This window comes from Lissotriton vulgaris, chromosome 7 (genome assembly GCF_964263255.1).
Source record: "Lissotriton vulgaris chromosome 7, aLisVul1.2, whole genome shotgun sequence".
In the NCBI taxonomy this organism is placed as follows: Eukaryota; Metazoa; Chordata; class Amphibia; order Caudata; family Salamandridae; genus Lissotriton; species Lissotriton vulgaris.
The window spans coordinates 1,620,789,062-1,620,807,322 of NC_141695.1; positions in this window are offsets into that span (position 1 = coordinate 1,620,789,062).

Sequence of the window (18,261 nt, forward strand, 5' to 3'; positions counted from 1 at the left end):
TAGGGCAGGTCACGCCTATACTCAAGAAACCCACAGCCGACCCGGCCGACCTAAACAATTACCGACCTATCACCAATATCCCCACTCTGGCCAAATTGCTAGAAAAATGTGTACAACTCCAACTGACAAAACACATTGAGCAGTTTGACCTCCTCAACCCTCACCAATCAGGATTCAGAGCAAAACATAGCACGGAAACGGCTATGACACACATAATTGATGACGCCCTCCAAATCCTTGATCACAACGAGTCCTGCCTCCTCATCCTCCTTGACCTCTCCTCCGCATTTGATACGGTCAAACACGAGAATCTACTGGAGCTGTTAAACAACAGAATGGGCATATCTGGGACGGTTCTCAAATGGTTCACTTCCTTTCTGCACAACCGGTCTCAGAAGTTCAAGATCAACAATGCATTGTCCTCGCCTGTGCCCGTAACACTAGGCGTCCCACAAGGCTCCTCCCTATCGCCCACACTGTTCAACCTCGTCATGGAACCACTCACCACCTTGCTTCAAGCATCAAATGTACACTTCCATATGTACGCAGATGACACTCAGCTCTACCTCAAACTTCAATCCCCTGAAGACATCAAACTTCTGAATGCCACACTAAGAAACACTCAAGCATGGCTGGCCGACAATCACCTTAAACTAAATGCTCTGAAAACTGAGTTCCTTCTGATCTCACCTCCTGCGAAAAAGGTCATCACCCAAACCTGGCTCAATCATCTAACCGCACTAAATGTCCACCCCACCATCGTGGACTCGGCGAAATCCCTTGGCATCACACTTGACTCCAATCTCGACATGCAGCAGCATATTAGCAGAGCAACCAAGGGTGCCAACTTCCAAATCAACACGCTGAGAAAACTCAAACCCTTCCTACCACCCAAGGACTTCCGAACTGTTGTACAAGCCCTAGTCATTCCTCGCATAGACTACGGAATTGTGGCTCTCAGCGGGCTCCCCCTAACAACAACGGCGCCCCTACGAGCCTCCTTGAACGCGGCCGCAAGGCTCATCACTGGTTCAAGAAAACACTCGCACATATCCCCTGACCTAAAAGCCCTGAACTGGCTGCCGTTTGAAGCCAGAGTACAGCTGAAAATTGCCTGTATGACACATTCGGCCGTACACCACAAGGCACCCAACTACCTCACTCACAAACTGACTATATCAGGAGGCTCAAGATCCAACAGAAGCACAAAGAATCTCCTCCTGAAACCTCGCAGATTCCGGAAGGAAAAAACATACAAACGCTCCTTCTCAGGAATGGCACCCAGGATCTGGAATGCACTCCCGCCAGAAACTAGGCTTATCCCCTCCTCTGTACTTTTCAAGAAAGAGGTAAAAGCCATCCTTATGGCTAAGTTTACCTGAACCCTATTGCTACTGGATCAATGACAGTACAGGGCTCCTAGTCTACCGGCTACCTGAATGCTTATCTATATTAGACTCTTATATGACTGCTACTGGACTAAAATCATAGCACGGATGCCTTAATATTTGTTTCCAGATTGTTTACTAGGGATGTACACTGTGACCTGAGTGCCCTACTAACTTGCAATCCATTCACTACTGCCTATTATTCCGTTATCAACAGTGTGTTTACTCACCCTCTGAGGTGCTATAATCTTACTCGAATCGTCATTGCACGGCTTCAATATTATTGCTTCTAGATTGTTATTAGTGTGCATACTCTTGTGCAAGTACTACCCTACTTTGCAACTCACTCCCTACCGTATATTACACTGTTTTCAAAAGTTTGTTTTCCTACCTACTGTTTCTGTAAAGCGCTCTGATATCTGCAAAGATCTTGTTCGCGCTATATAAAACTCTAAAAAAATAAATAAAAAATAAATGCCACAGCAATGGCTGAACCGTGAACACGGTTGCAGCCATGTGACCCTGTACTTCCAGCCACCGAAGCAGGGGTGCCAAAGAGTGAGACAACAGTGTTCCCAACAGCGACTGCAGACAAAGAATCCTGGAAGGAGGCAGGAACACCTTGCCCAGAAAAGAATTGAAGTCAGCTCCTACAAAGGAGCTCCGGTGGCAGGAAGAAAATGGCACTTCTTAAAGTTCAGGAGAAACCCATGGCTTTCTGGAGTATGAATGGTCAAAGACCGATGCCGAGGCATAACCAAGGCAGAAGAGGTCTGCAGAAGCCAATCGTCCAGGTAGGGAAACACAGGCACTCCCAGGAGGTGTAGCCGGGCCACAAGAGGAGCCACCACTATGGTGAAGACCCTTGGAGATGACCGCAGGCCAAACGGGAGGACACAGAACTGCCAATGCCGACCTTTTGGGTAAACCCTCAGAAACTGATGACACTCCTGTGACACCGGCACTTGAAGGTACGGATCCTGAAGATCCAAGGTAGACATTACTCATCCAGCCTGAATCAACTGAATCACATGCTGCAGGGTCTCCATTTTGAATGCAATCTTCCAGACAAACTGGTTCAAAGGCCAAAGATGTATCACAATACGAAAGCCCCCTGTGATCTTCGGAACAAGAAAGATGACAGAAAATGTCCCCTAACCCCATTCCGACCAGAGAACAGACACAATCGCCTTCTTCAGAAACAGAGACTGAACGCCGATCAGCAGGGCTTGATGACGAGACACATTCTTGGGCCCCCGGAGTCTGCACACTGCCCAACGCAGGGGAGGGGATATGAACTTGATCCGGTAACCACTTTCCAGCACATCCAGGACCCACTGGTCAGATGCCAAGAGAAACTAAGCCGCCAGGAAAAGGTGCAACCTCCCACCAACCTTTGGCAGTACTCCAGATGGAACAATCCAGGAGTTGGCATAGTCAGGAACGCTGATTTCCAGGTCCTGCATCAGGAGGGGTTTCTTCTGAAACTGCAGTTGGAACCTCTTCCCAGCACTTTTTTGGTTCCTGACCGTATTCTTTAGCAGACGAGAAGGCTGGCGAAAAGATTTAGCATTGGCATAGATCGACTCCTTACTACGTGGCTGATGCTCGAAGGACAAGGAACGATTCTGTTATTTGAACACCTTGTGTAATTTCTCCTCAAGGACATTCCCAAAAAGCTGAGGACCAGTTAACGGCAAATGCAAGGCCAATGAGCGTTGAGCCGCATTAGTGTTCCACCCCTTCAGCAACAAGTTCCGTCTGGCAGCAATGGACGCACCACACAACATGGCTAAAGTATGCACAGAGTCAAAGGCAATATCTAAGAGGAACTCAGCCTGACGCTCCATGGATTCCAGCAAGTCAGGACAACTGCCACCTTCCTGCATGGTGGCAAATGAGGTCTTAAAGTCAGACAGTACTGAGCGACATGAGCCCATACACCCCTGACTGGAAGTTGAGATGCCACCCAGCATAGGCCTTCTTCAAAGAAGAGTCAATCTTCTTATCCATACCATCTCTGAGGACATTATCATCAGCCATGGAAGGATGCCCCACCAAACTGACCACAATTGCATCCACATGGACAGTCTCAGGAATGCTATCCTCCATGTCCTGCAAGGGGTAGAGTTTTGACATGAAGCGAGGCATCATAATGTGATCCGGATATTTCCACTCCTTCAAGAGGACGTTCATCACAAAAGGATGAATCATCAGGATGACCATCACCTTATGTACCCCAGGTGCCTACAGGTTTTGTGTTATTTCCCGCTTTCCCAATATGAAGGCTAGGTCCTGAAATCAGCTTGTAACTTTAGTTTTGGCAGTGTGAGGGAACCAATGTAGTAAGCAATGTTCAGGAGTGTTGGGGTTTTCTCTTTCCACTACCCCAGTGAGTACATTAGTGATCTCCCCCCAAAATGTAGTAAGGTTCGGGCAATATCAAAACTTGAATTAGGTGCCCTTTGTGCCACACCATGGATATCTTGCATTGGGTATGTGAAAATGTTGATTTAGATGCACAGGAGTGAGATACATCCTATGCAAAATATAAAAGTTTATCAGCTTATAGTGGGCATTTCTCGATATTTTAGGGACCCTTCTCAGTATACTCTCCCAGTCCTTCTTGGATAAACGATTCCTCCCAGTGAGTACGGAAGGCAGTGAGGGGATGCAGCATGTCCTCCCTTATCGCTCGTTATAGGCAAGTAACTGCTTTGAAATGTCCTGATGACACGTTCCACAGTGAATATATGCACTTGTGGTATGTACAAGCTTCTTTCGCTACACTTGCTCATACCCTTCATGCGTCTCTTTTCATCAAAATATTCACATTTGGCGTATGGTCAGTTCATAATATGAAGCGACTAATCCACAGAAAAGTTTTGAACTTATTAACAGCCCATACACATGATGTCAACTCCCTTTATCTACAGAGCACCTCTGTTCTGTTCCTTTACATCTGCCGGAGGCAACGGCTCTGTCATATGTTTCTCCATGAGACACTTCACTCAATATTGCTCTAAACCCAGTTTAGCTGGCCCCAGCAGTTACTACGGATATAAGATTTTCATTGAGTAATTGCAGGGCCAGTGCTTCCTTTAGTTTCTTAAGTGTTGCAGTTGTTTCTTCATCACACTCATGCAGCTTTCACACTCTGTGCTCCAACTGAAGTCCATGTCCTTTTTTACCAATCTGTATATTGAGTCAGTTTTCTCAGAATGCCCTTTGCTGAAATTTTTGTTTACAATCCACACACCCCCGGGAACTCATTACTTACTTTTTATTCTTGAGAGCAGGTGACTTGACATTTGGAGAAAAAAAGTGGATGTTTGGGTCAAACACCATCTACTCTAATTACATGCCCTAATTATTCCACATGTAATTGTATGAATCTTCGAACCTTTACGGTTAAACTACTCTTTTGGATTGTTCAAAGCCTTGTGCAACATCTTTAAATACTATTTTCTGCAGACCTGTACATCATTGCATGGAAATACAAAACAATTGTGTGCCCTCAAACATTAGGTTTATTATGCAGCATCTATATGTGTTGGAAAACTGTTGATGCTGAGCCTAGTTGAAAGAGCATATGGCAAAATTGGAAAGATCCTTCAGGGGTTAAAAAGGTAGTATGGTTTCATAAGAGTTTGTGCAATTTAGCTTGGTGATACGTTGTTTTCAATTCCGACATTATGAAGATACATGCCCGTTCCATTGTCATTATATCTCGTGTAAGGGTATTGAGAGAGCGCAATTTGAGAAAAATGTATAAGTATACCATATTTACAATTTAGATGCACGAATTTAGTTAAAGCATTTAGAAGTGTCGAAAATATACAGAAATACATATACTTATGAGTGTTTAATCAATGTAGAATGCATATCTTAGAGTGTGAAGCTAATGTAGTAATGTTTAGAAATGCTAGAGTGCTGTTAAGACTCCATGATGTGGCTGTTGCAGAAGAGGATCTAATGCTGTTAAACGTAGAAATGTGCAGGCCTCATGGCAATGTATGAAGAATGAAAACGTGCCTTTGCAGTTCACATAAGATGGATTATTATTATTATAGTTACTATTTAGAATATTATGGATCGTGCGTTAGAAATCATGTTTTGTAGAAGTGTTTCACATAATCAGAGTGTAATAGGTAGAACCTGTTTTAGTTTAAGAAATAAAGGTTCACAGAGTTCAAGCTTCTTGCAAAGTAATTTAGTAGGCCTGGAAAGATAAAGTTGCTTCTTTGATCTCCATGTGCTAGTTAAAATTCAGGTCTCGTTAAGCATAAATTGCCAACCATGTTCGAAGTTTTACGACTTGAAAGATAAACTGGAGGTCAGAATTTGGGGCCCAATTCATGGGTGTCTGTTTGCAGGTGCGAGGGGGTTCCAATCAAGAGAGTGATGAATAGAGCTCTGTCCGGGGAGACAGGCACAGGCTTCGAGGATGCTCCAGGAATTTACTGGGGGGTACCGGCGAGCCGAGAAGAAGCCTGGGAAGCAAGGTCAACGCTAACAAGAGGCCCAGAGGAGTATCAGTATGGAAAAAGCCAGAACCGAAACCACGTGAGAGGTGTACGTGAGGGGCGTCTCTGAGGGGCGTTTCAACTGTACTTGTGATTTTGTATTAGGGACAGCACCCTGGGGTGGAGTTAGAGCAGATGGCCTGAGGACCCTTAGAGAGCGGATGGGTAGGCAGAGAGGGCATGACTGCAATGCACAGATTTACATCAGAGACTAAGGGAAAGTGAGTGAACTTCTTTGGAAGTCACCACGGCTGACACCTTTTTAGGTTAAGATTCCGTTAAGTAGGGATGTCACTTAGTCTAGTGTAGGGACAGTCTAACCTGACTTTTCTTTTTGTAAATGACGCTTAAGTTACATCTTGTGTCTATTCTTGCAAACCTGTTAATATTTGAACTGGCTTTGGTGGTATTTTTCTGTCGTCTAAGATCGTTCTGAGAATTCTTGTTTGTGTTGGTGCCAGTATACCTTTTGAACCTTATATTGAGATGCTTGTATCTCCAGTTATCTTTGGCTTTATAATAAAACTTTAAAACTTATTCGTGGTAAGTGGTTCATCAGAGTCTTGCCAAATTTTGGTTTGCTTAACCTAGTAGTGGATTGCTTTTTACTCTATGACAGGCAACAAAGATTCAGTCGACCTAAGTGGGGATTTAGAGCTAGAGTAATTAAATGCGAGATCGAAAATCCCGCCTTCTCAGTTGGTAGCAGAATTAGGATGGTTGCCTTCTAGAGGAAGGTGACCTAGACTAGGTTAAGATTACCCCGAGGCCCCTAGAGATCGAGAGATGACCAGCAGAAGAATCACCTGCCGAAGAAGGTGCTGACGGTGAGAGAGAAAAGCAGCAGAGTCGGTCGAGAGTGAGTATAATGAAGGTCATGCGTTGTCAGATTGCGGTGTTTTGTGTTGTATTTGTGTTGTAATGTCATGCGGAGTTGAATGCCTGTAGTGTGATTGAGGCAGGGTTGTGAGCGTGCGCAACCTGGTGAAAATCTTAAGTTCAGAGAGGAGCTTAAGTGGTTCGGGTGTATCGGACACCCAGAGTAATTGTCAACCGTTGTGAAGGGGGTCATGAGGTACCATTGATCGCCCGCAGGACCGTGATAGGGGGAATGCAAGAGTGAGTGTATGAGTAACGAACGCTGGTCGGAAGTTACTGTGTGCAAGTAACCTATCAGTTAAGGCGATTGTCTGGACGATTACGGAAAGACATTTCGTCAGTTGAGGTGACAATTACAGTTAGACTGTGGGCGTACAGTCAAGAAAAGTGATCGCTTGGTCGGAAGTAATCATTTTTCAGAGTATGAATGGGACGCATGCATGACCGGGATACGAGCTGAGAAAGGAGGGGAACTGCTGCGACGGGGAGACAAGTGACGTCAGAGAGAGCCGCGCTGTGATAGGCCGGTTGGTGTGGAACCACGCTGGAAAAGGCCGGTTGTCAAGAACCACGCTGTGATAGACCAGTTAGCAAGAACCGCGCCGGGATTGGCGGATTGTCATCAGGAAGTAAACAAGCGCAGGGAATTAAGGAAACTGGTAGATTTGATCATGAAGTGTTTTAAAAGCTTGAGAGCGATCTTTAAGAGAGAAAAGAGAGAATCTTTTGACGGGGAAGAGGCCCCGCCAGAGGGTACACCAGCTCATTATATGGCCACGAATGTTGGGTTGCATACTATACTGTGGATTTCTGAGTGGAGTAAGATTACAGAGGGGAACGAGGAACTGACGTTTCCGAAATACGGAACGTTTAGATTAGAAGTATTGCACCAGTTAAAAGCAGTTATGACCTCAACGAGACCTCTGCCCAGACCAACACAGTTTGAAGCCCTTAATGCTTGGATTAGGGCGGCGCACGACAGGAACCAGAACAGGCGTCAAGAAAGAGTGAGACTATCTGTAAGAGCAGTTCAGGATGCCAAATGGGATGAGGAAGCTAAAAAGTGGAGAGTGCAGACTATTGAAGTAGATAAATTGTATCCAGTGATAGAAGTTGCAGGAGACAAGAGACCATCAGAGGAGGATGATGAGAGCGAGACAGAGGACAGTCTGATAAATAGGTTGTTGATAGACAGACCGCCTCCGTACAATAGAGGGATGGAAGGTGCCGAGCTCCAAAGGGGGGATGGGGCTGGTACAGGAGAGTATAGACCACCTCCTATAGCAGATAGAGAATACGCCAAAGGTGAGGAAACACCTCAACCTAGCCCAGTACAGAGAGTAGTCGGAAGGTTCGTGGTACAAAAGGTGCCAGAAATGGAGCGTTCCAAGTCCTATCAATTGCCAGACGCTCTCCAAGTACCTGTTACTATAGGTCCTATAGTATCAATTTATGACCCAGAGAAAGCACAAGAGGAGGAACAGGTACGGCTAGACAGGGAGAGAGCAGAAATGGAAAACAGGAACAATATGATTAATTCTCGAAGGCAGTTGCCAGGACCAAGAGATTGGAGCACCCCATTAAATCAAGCAGGGGATCCCATAATAGATCAGGGGGGTCCGAGAGGACCGATGGATCTGAGGGGACCACGGCCGAAGTCCTTTAAGGAATTGAGGGCTGACTTGAGAGAGTGGGATGCTAAAACGGGAACCCAGAGTAATAGGTCAGGAACGGAAGCTGAATGGGGAAGTCGAGGTGATGGAACATTGTCTCACTGCGGGGCTAGTGAAAGCGGCCAGGAGTGCGACGGCAAAAGTCAGGAGAATAGAGGGGCTACACGTCATTTCCTTAATGGAAATGGACAGGAGCAAGAGGATAGAAGTGCAGAGTGCAGAAGGGTGTCTCATCTCATTCACAGCGAAGGAGACCGGAGGACAAAAGAGTACAGAGACAGTTTTAAGTGCACTCACCATGCACCTGACGATAGTAGACAACACTGGGATCGCGGGAACATGGGGAGTTGCGAAGGGTCTTATGTGTTGAGTGATACTAGACAGCAAGGGAACTGCGAAAGCGGGGGAAACAATGGAAGGTCTTATCATGCATTTAGGGAGACCGAGCAGAATAGACAGAGTGAGACTGTGGGAAATAGAGTATCATTTCATCACATGCCAAGAGGGGATGGAACTGCATGGGACCTCGAAAGATGGGAACATGGGAGGACTCCCCATAACTCGCCTGAGCCCAGGCGTAGGGCTCGGAGCTGGGATGGGAGAGATGTCAATGGACCCTTTAAAAATCACTCATTGACAGCTGAGATAAAAGCCAGAAGGCTAGATGTGACCAGTTTAAAATCTGACTTGGATGAGATAATAGATGGCACGTTACCTTTAGAGAGGATTGACATGTACGAGCAAGATGAGGTACTGTTCATAGCAAAGGATATCACTCGGAAAGCGAGAGCAGTACATGAGAAATTATCTGAATTGGCAGACAAGTACATGGTAGACTTGTCGAGAACAAAGGCATTACAGGGTAACCATAGGTTGCATTATTCAGATCAGGACCTCGAAGAGAGGAGAACAATTGGATTGAAAACACACATAAGAGAAATGATCACAGGAATAAGGACATGGAGAGATCTGGACAAGTGGGAAGAAAGGTGGTCCAAGAAAGGGACTGTCAGGCGGAGCACGATTGTGATGTCCCCGGAGGGAGGGCTATAGAGGATGGAAGCATACCCTTTGCGAGAAATAGCGAATGGGAGCTATGTGCATGTGCCATGGAGTAGGGGAGATTTACCTGCATTTACCAATTCCTTTCCTAAACTGAGAGAGAACCACGTGGAGTGGTATAAGCAGGTAGAGAGGTTTGTAAAAATCTCTAAAGTACTTTGGATTGATTTGAACACCCTATTTGATATCGTAGTTCCAGGAGACTTATGGACAGCATGCAAGGTTAGCGTAGAATGGCCCACATCTGAACCAGAGAGGGATGCTCAGACCAATGGACCGTCTGAAAGAGTCATGGAGAAATATGAAAGGGTAATGACATGGCTGAAAGATAAGGTGCCACCGCAGGACATAGATTGGGTGAAAATAGATCGAACTAGGCAGGAACCCAAGGAGACAGTCCATGAATATTATGAGAGACTACTGAAAACGTTCAAACAATACAGTGGACCAGATGTAATGGATCCCAAAGACATAGGACAGTTTGTGTCAAAATTCGTTTTGGGATTGAGGCCTGATATTTGCTTGATGATTCAGCAACATTTAATTTGTTGGCAAAATAAACCGTTAGATGAAATTTTGAGATATGCTAGGTATTGTAGTGATGAAATTGATTCTAAGGCAAAAAAACTTAAGGAAAAGCTGATGTTGGTTCAGATGCAGTCAGCTGGAAAGGGTGGACAACACCAACAGGCAACAGGGACCATGGGAAGGAGATCGAATAATAAGAATAGGGACAATGAGGAAAATCCTAGACCTAGAGTAGACCTGGCTACCTTGAAAAAGACAACAAAGTGTCACCAGTGTCACCAGGTGGGACATTGGAAACGCGAGTGTCCCTATAACCCTGAAAATGGAGAACTAGAAATAGAGGAAGAGGAAGCTCAGAGCAGCCCAGTAAAAGGAACAACAATACCCAAGGGAAAGGTGGTCAAAGGGGGGACTTCAGCTCCTCGAGCCCAGTTCCCTCAACCACCCAGAATAGCGACAGGGGGAAAGACCTATAGACAGATGCCACTTTTTGTAGGAGGAGAGGAGTGTTACTATGTTGATCCGTTGACTGGACAGCGTGTGAGTAGAACGGAGGACTGTACCCTCGGGGAAGTCCTAGAGGTGGACCAAAGGGGACCGTATGTAGAGGCAGAAGTAGCAGGGTGTCCTACGACCTTCTTGGTGGACACGGAGGCCACTCGATCCACTCTGAGATCAGCAGTGGTTCCGGACCTGCCAATGTCAGGGGAAACCATTCAAGTGGTAGGAGTCGCAAATAGAAGAATGACTAGTCCATTGACGGGGCCAGTACTAGTGCGAATAGGAAAATACAGTGATGAACATCAGTTTGTAGTATGTGATTCTAGCCCTGTGTGTCTGTTAGGAAGAGACTTGCTGTGTAAATTAAATTGCACGATATACTGCACGCCTCAGGGAGTGGAAGTACAGACTAACGACGATGATGCCACCTTTAAGGTTGCAAATTCAAAGGTATGCATATAATTGTATCCTACCTTGACGGTGGAAGAGCTCCCTAGGGACTTAAGAGATACTGTGTCATCTGAAGTGTGGGATTTCACTGGGGAAGAGATAGGATGGTCAAAGTAGTGGAGCCAGTGAAAATCATGATAAAACCAAATGTTGAATATCCAAGAACGCCTCAATACAAATTGACACCGGAGACGATTGCAGGAATAAAGCCCGTGATTGACTCCATGATTAGACAGGGAATACTGAAAGAAATCGTGGGTAGTCCATGTAACTCCCCGAATATGGGTTTGCAGAAACCTAGTGGGAAATTCAGAATAGTGCAGGACCTCCGAAAGATTAATAACATAGTTGTTTCATGTTGTCCAGTGGTACCGAATCCATGAGTGATATTGTTTCAGATAACATTCCAAGCTGAGTGTTTCACAGTGATAGACCTTTGCCAGGCCTTCTTTTCAATCCCATTAGATGAAGAGAGCCAATTTCTTTTCGCATTTAAGCTGGAAAATCGCGTATTAACATGGTGTCGTATCCCACAGGGGTATACAGAAAGCCCATCGATTTTTAACCAGCTGCTGAAGAAGAATCTTGAAAGTCTAGTACTGCCACAGAACTCGGTTCTAGTCCAGTACATAGACGACCTACTTGTTGCGTCAGAAACAGAGGAAGCTTGTGAAATAGACACCATCACCTTGCTGAACCATCTAGCTGAGAACGGACACAAGGTGTCACCGAGCAAGTTACAGTACTGTCTGACGGAAGTACAGTACTTGGGTCACAGAATTGAAAAAGGGAAACAGAAGGTGTCACCAGACAGGATAGAGGCGATCATGAAAATGAATTCACCCACGACACAAAGAGAGGTCAGGATGTTCCTAGGAATGGTTGGGTATTGCCGACAGTGGATAGCTAACTTTTCCCTGAAAGCAAAACCCTTACAAAAACTGACGCACAAGGAGGTGAGTGATCCGGTACCATGGGACAAGGACTGTTTGATGGCATTCTTACAGCTGAGAGAGGACTTGTGTCGTGCTCCTGCTCTGGGAATGCCGGATTACGAAAAACCATTCTTACTTTACTGCTGTGAAAGAGAAGGTTGTGCTTTGTCGGTTCTAGCCCAAATTCATGGAAATGCCCATAGACCAGTTGCATACTTCTCGGCTACTCTAGATCCGGTAGCCGTAGCGTTGCCCGGATGTCTCAAATCCGTTGCTGCAACGGGTGTCAGCATTGAAAGGTGTGAGAGCATCGTAATGGGACACCAGTTAGTGGTGTATGTACCTCATTCTGTGGAACTGTTAATGACCAGGACCAAGACACAGCATTTGACAAATAACAGGCTCACGCGCTACAAGCAAGTTATTCTTGCTGCAGAGAACGTGACCCTTAAGAGATGCTCTGTCTTGAATCCTGCTACTTTGGTGCCACTCCCAAATGATATAGAAGATGAAGAATGTGAAGATCACGATTGCCTTGATGTGACTGAACTATGCACCAAACCGAGACCAGATATTGTAGATGAGCCGTTGACTGACCCTGATGAAATTTTCTTTGTCGATGGCTCATGTGTAAGAGACAATATTGGTCAGTTGAGAGCAGCTTATGCTGTTTGCACCATTACTGGAGTTGTGGAAGCCGCTTGTCTGGAAGGAGTACACTCCGCTCAGGTAGCTGAAATCATTGCATTGACCCGCGCCTGTATAGCAGGCAGCAAAATTCGAGTCACCATTTACACCGACAGCCAATATGGTTTCGGGATAGTTCATGATTATGGGCAATTGTGGTCTCAAAGAGGTTACATGACCTCTTCAGGTTCAACTATTCGAAATGGGGAATTTGTACGATTGTTGTTAGAAGCATTACAAGGTCCAGCAGCAATTGGCGTTGTTAAATGTGCAGCCTATACCAAAGGTACTGATTTTGTGTCCCAGGGAAACAGATACGCAGACGAGGTTGCACGTTACTGTGCAGAGCAAGGATACTCTTTCACAGAGGTAGAAGTGGGTGGGACACAGGAAAAGACAGAGTTAACTATAATGCTGGAAACTGTAGACACCTGGCATGATTTAAAAGGCTTACAAGAAAATGCAACAGACTTTGAGAAAAAGACATGGGAAACCGCAGGTTGTGTAAAAAGTGAAATGGATTTTTGGGTTTCAGCAGATGGAAGGGCAGTGTTACCAAATGAGTTAGTGAGTCCAATGGCGAGACAGATACATGGTCCGGTACATCTAGGCAGAGATGCTATGCTTCGGGTATTTAGACAGACCTGGTATAATCCCAAGTTTAGAGCAGCCGCAGAAGCAGTGTGCCAGCGATGTGTAACCTGCCAACAGCTGAATGTAGGAAAGAGAACACCAGTCACGTTGAGTCACATAGGGAGGTCTGGGGGTCCGTTCAACCGGATGCAACTAGACTTCATTGAAATGCCAAAATGTAACCGCCTCAGATATGTTCTGGTGGTTGTCTGTATATTTTCCAGATGGGTTGAGGCTTACCCTACACGCAGGTGTGACACACTCACAGTAGCAAAGTTATTGCTTAGGGAGTTAATACCGCGGTTCGGGGTGCCGGCCTCTTTGGAATCAGATAGGGGAACACATTTCAACAGCAAAATTGTGAAGATGCTCTGCTCAGCATTGAATATTGATCAGAAGCTGCACTGTAGCTATCGACCAGAAGCTTCAGGAATTGTGGAGCAGATCAATGGGACGATAAAGTCCCGAATTTCCAAAGTGTGTTCATCGACATCTTTAAGCTGGCCTGATGCACTGCCATTAGTACTCATGAGCATACGTAGCACACCAGACAGGAGAACAGGTCTCTCTACACATGAAGTTTTAATGGGGAGGGCAATGAGACTGCCATCAGTTCCAACTGCAGCTTTGTTGAATATCACAGATGATCTGATCCTGGATTATTGCAAGGGACTTTCTGATGCCATTCATTCTGTGTCTCTTCAGGTGCAGGCTGCTGAAATCCCATCGTCCCAAGACTTGTGCCACGACCTGTACCCTGGTGATTGGGTCGTGGTGAAGAAGCACGCCAGAAAGAATTGCTTAGATGTGCCTTGGCGAGGACCCTACCAGATCATTCTAACAACGAATACTGCTGTTAAGGTTGGAGGGCTGCCCAACTGGATACACGCCTCCCATACGCGGAGAGTTCCAGCACCCCTGGAAGAAACAGCTCCTCTCTCGGATGAAAATCCAGCTGTGGACGAAGAATCGATAGAGGGGACCAGCCAAGCTGTGGGGGTGTCGGAGGAAGCTGGGAGCGTGTCAGATCAAGTGGAAGAAGGACAAGACGACAGTGAAACTGACGTTGCCACAGAAGGAGAAAGTAGCTGTGAGTACGAAACAGACACTGATCAAGCTGCAAGTGATCAAGAGTCGGTGTGAGGACAAGAAGCAGGAGAACAAGGCATGGAGAGACGAGTTGGCCTGAAAGAAGGAAGAGGCCGAGCTTGAAGTCAACTCCAGAGAGAACCCTTGCTCCTATATCCGAAGACTCAGACCTGGACGAAGGTGCACAGAATCCAGAAGCGGAGGGTCCAAGGAGATCAAGGAGGGTGCGCGTGCCCTGCAGAAGTTACGCCACTCCTGAGTGGACCTACCTGGCAGCAGATGTCTTGTGCACAGAGATCCGGGAGGGTGAGGGAAGTGACAGTGACCAGCACTGATCCCATCATAAAGCTGGAAGTGGCGTTGTTGGTGCCTGGAGTTGAAGCTGAAGGGTTGCTGACACTCACTATTCCCAATCCTCCTTACCCGAGCAGATTAAGAGAACTGGTTTTAAACAGAGTAGAATTTCCGACTTTTGGCACAACAGTATCAGTACTCGAGGAGACTATTCTTCGCCTAGAACTGTTAGAATACGTGATTAGAGCTGCATGAACGCGGGTGATCGTAGACACCTAAAGACTTTTTGTAAATAAGCAAGATTGAGAAGATAACCTAGCGCCAAGTGGAAGAAGAAAAAATTTAGGGACCTTTCCATTTAGTTGACGGAGAAGGGCTAGGGTTGTCTGTTGTTGCGGTTCAAAGGACTGATTTCAAAAGAGATTGCCAGCTTCCTGAGGTGTAGTTCAAGAAAGACTCAATGAACAAAAAGAGACTGTTGAAGAAATAAAGAGAAAAGACTTTACATTGGAAAAGAGACTAAAAGCTACACTGTCTGGAGAACATGGAGGCCGGCAACACGAACCGTAAAGCGAAATGCATAATAGGTACACTTTTAGCGGGAGTAATTTTTCTTATAGTTTTAGTAGTTACTGTATCATATATAGTGGGACATGAAAATGAAAAAAAAGCAACAGAAGCAAAGGTTGTGGTAACATCGAAACCTTCGACTGCTGGTAAAGAGGAGGACAATGCAGTGAAGGAAAAGGCTTTACTAGCAGCAGAAGCTCGTAGGTTACACGTAGATGAGTCACAGGGAAACTTTAAATCAAACGCCTATGCCAAGCTGCTGTATGAATACATTGACGCCATGGAGGCGAAGGACTGCTACGTCTGTATGCAGTTACCGGCCTCTGTAGACGAAGGTATTAGGTATCATCATCTCCCATTGACATATGGGATTACATGTAGTTTGTTGCTTAGTATATTCTATGGACGAGATAGCTTTGAATACTATTTTTCAAATTTTGATGCTGTATTACCAGAAGTCCCAGCTTACAAGCATATGAATAAATGGGACAATTATAAGAGTGAGGATCGATTAGGGAAATTTTTCATTCCTTGGAAAACTTTAGATACTTCACATGCCCGAAGAAATAATCTGACTTGCAAGGTATCGGAAATTGAGAAAAGGTTTATAGGGCAAGTGGATGATCGGTATAAAGGCAGAAGATTCTAAAGGCTTCTGGCCAATGGAAAACAGATTGGACCGAGGAGGAGAAGTCACACAAAAGAAAGGGTAGTAACGGTCCAATAGCGTTAGATTGAACACAGAAAGGGAAGCTATGTATACATAGGGGTAAGACCTACTATGAAAATGTATTCGTGGGAGAAGTAAGTTGTGAACATGCCTTCCAACTAGAATACTACACGAAAGATTTCTTAAAGGGAATGCAGGTGATCCCAAATGTGTATTTTGTCTGTGGAAGGAATGCCTACGTGAAGGTGCCAGACAATTGGTACGGTTCATGTTATTTGGCAATTGTCTTCCCCAAAATTTACCATGCTAAGGATTTAGAAATCATAGAGGGAAAGGCTCAAGCCAGAGGGAGAAGGGATGTAGGCGATGCCGAGGTAGTTGGAGATGTATTCTGCGCTATGTTCCCTCTTCTGGGATTAATACTGAATGATGTCAAGATCAGGAGATTGGCAACAGTTGTAGATAGATTATCTGCCAGTACTGCTAGATCTTTAATGCTGGTGGAGGGAGAGATGCAATCGATAAGGGCAATGGTTCTTCAGAACCGACTTGCTCTAGACGTTCTGTTAGCCAAAGAGGGCGGAGTCTGTAAGGCTTTGAAGGTCCAGGAATGTGCACTTACATTCCAGACAATTCAAAACCTCTTGAGAAGTACATACGAAACATCACTGTGATACACCAAGAAATATAAGATTTGTCAAGAGTAAATGTGTGGGAAAAAGTGGGTCACGGAATGGGTAAAGTTGGAGGTTGGTTCGCCAACCTAGGGAAAAGCTTTATATGGTACATTTTGAAGCCTATCATCATAATAGTGATCTGTGTAATCATATTGTGGGGGTTAGTGAGGCTGTACCAATGGTATAGGGCAAATAGGTTGCAAAGATCCATGAGAGAACAGGAGCAGAGACTAGCTGCAATGCAGGACAACCAGTACAGGAGTCTGAGGGCTCTAGAAATGATAAAGCGAGGGAGCATTGCAACGAGTTCTGTTTGATTTTAATTCAATGATGGTGTTGTAATGGTGATGACCCCTGGAGGTCATCAAAGGGGGGAACTGAGAGAGTGCAATTTGAGAAAAATTTATAAGTACACCATATTTACAATTTAGATGCACGAATTTAGTTAAAGCATTTAGAAGTGTCGAAAATATATAGAAATACATATACTTATGAGTGTTTAATCAATGTAGAATGCATATCTTAGAGTGTGAAGCTAATGTAGTAATGTTTAGAAATGCTAGAGTGCTGTTAAGACTCCATGATGTGGCTGTTGCAGAAGAGGATCTAATGCTGTTAAACGTAGAAATGTGCAGGCCTCATGGCAATGTATGAAGAATGAAAACGTGCCTTTGCAGTTCACATAAGATGGATTATTATTATTATAGTTACTATTTAGAATATTATGGATCGTGCGTTAGAAATCATGTTTTGTAGAAGTGTTTCACATAATCAGAGTGTAATAGGTAGAACCTGTTTTAGTTTAAGAAATAAAGGTTCACAGAGTTCAAGCTTCTTGCAAAGTAATTTAGTAGGCCTGGAAAGATAAAGTTGCTTCTTTGATCTCCATGTGCTAGTTAAAATTCAGGTCTCGTTAAGCATAAATTGCCAACCATGTTCGAAGTTTTACGACTTGAAAGATAAACTGGAGGTCAGAATTTGGGGCCCAATTCATGGGTGTCTGTTTGCAGGTGCGAAGGGGTTCCAATCAAGAGAGTGATGAATAGAGCTCTGTCCGGGGAGACAGGCACAGGCTTCGAGGATGCTCCAGGAATTTACTGGGGGGTACCGGCGAGCCGAGAAGAAGCCTGGGAAGCAAGGTCAACGCTAACAAGAGGCCCAGAGGAGTATCAGTATGGAAAAAGCCAGAACCGAAACCACGTGAGAGGTGTACGTGAGGGGCGTCTCTGAGGGGCGTTTCAACTGTACTTGTGATTTTGTATTAGGGACAGCACCCTGGGGTGGAGTTAGAGCAGATGGCCTGAGGACCCTTAGAGAGCGGATGGGTAGGCAGAGAGGGCATGACTGCAATGCACAGATTTACATCAGAGTCTAAGGGAAAGTGAGTGAACTTCTTTGGAAGTCACCACGGCTGACACCTTTTTAGGTTAAGATTCCGTTAAGTAGGGATGTCACTTAGTCTAGTGTAGGGACAGTCTAACCTGACTTTTCTTTTTGTAAATGACGCTTAAGTTACATCTTGTGTCTATTCTTGCAAACCTGTTATTATTTGAACTGGCTTTGGTGGTATTTTTCTGTCGTCTAAGATCGTTCAGAGAATTCATGTTTGTGTTGGTGCCAGTATACCTTTTGAACCTTATATTGAGATGCTTGTATCTCCAGTTATCTTTGGCTTTATAATAAAACTTTAAAACTTATT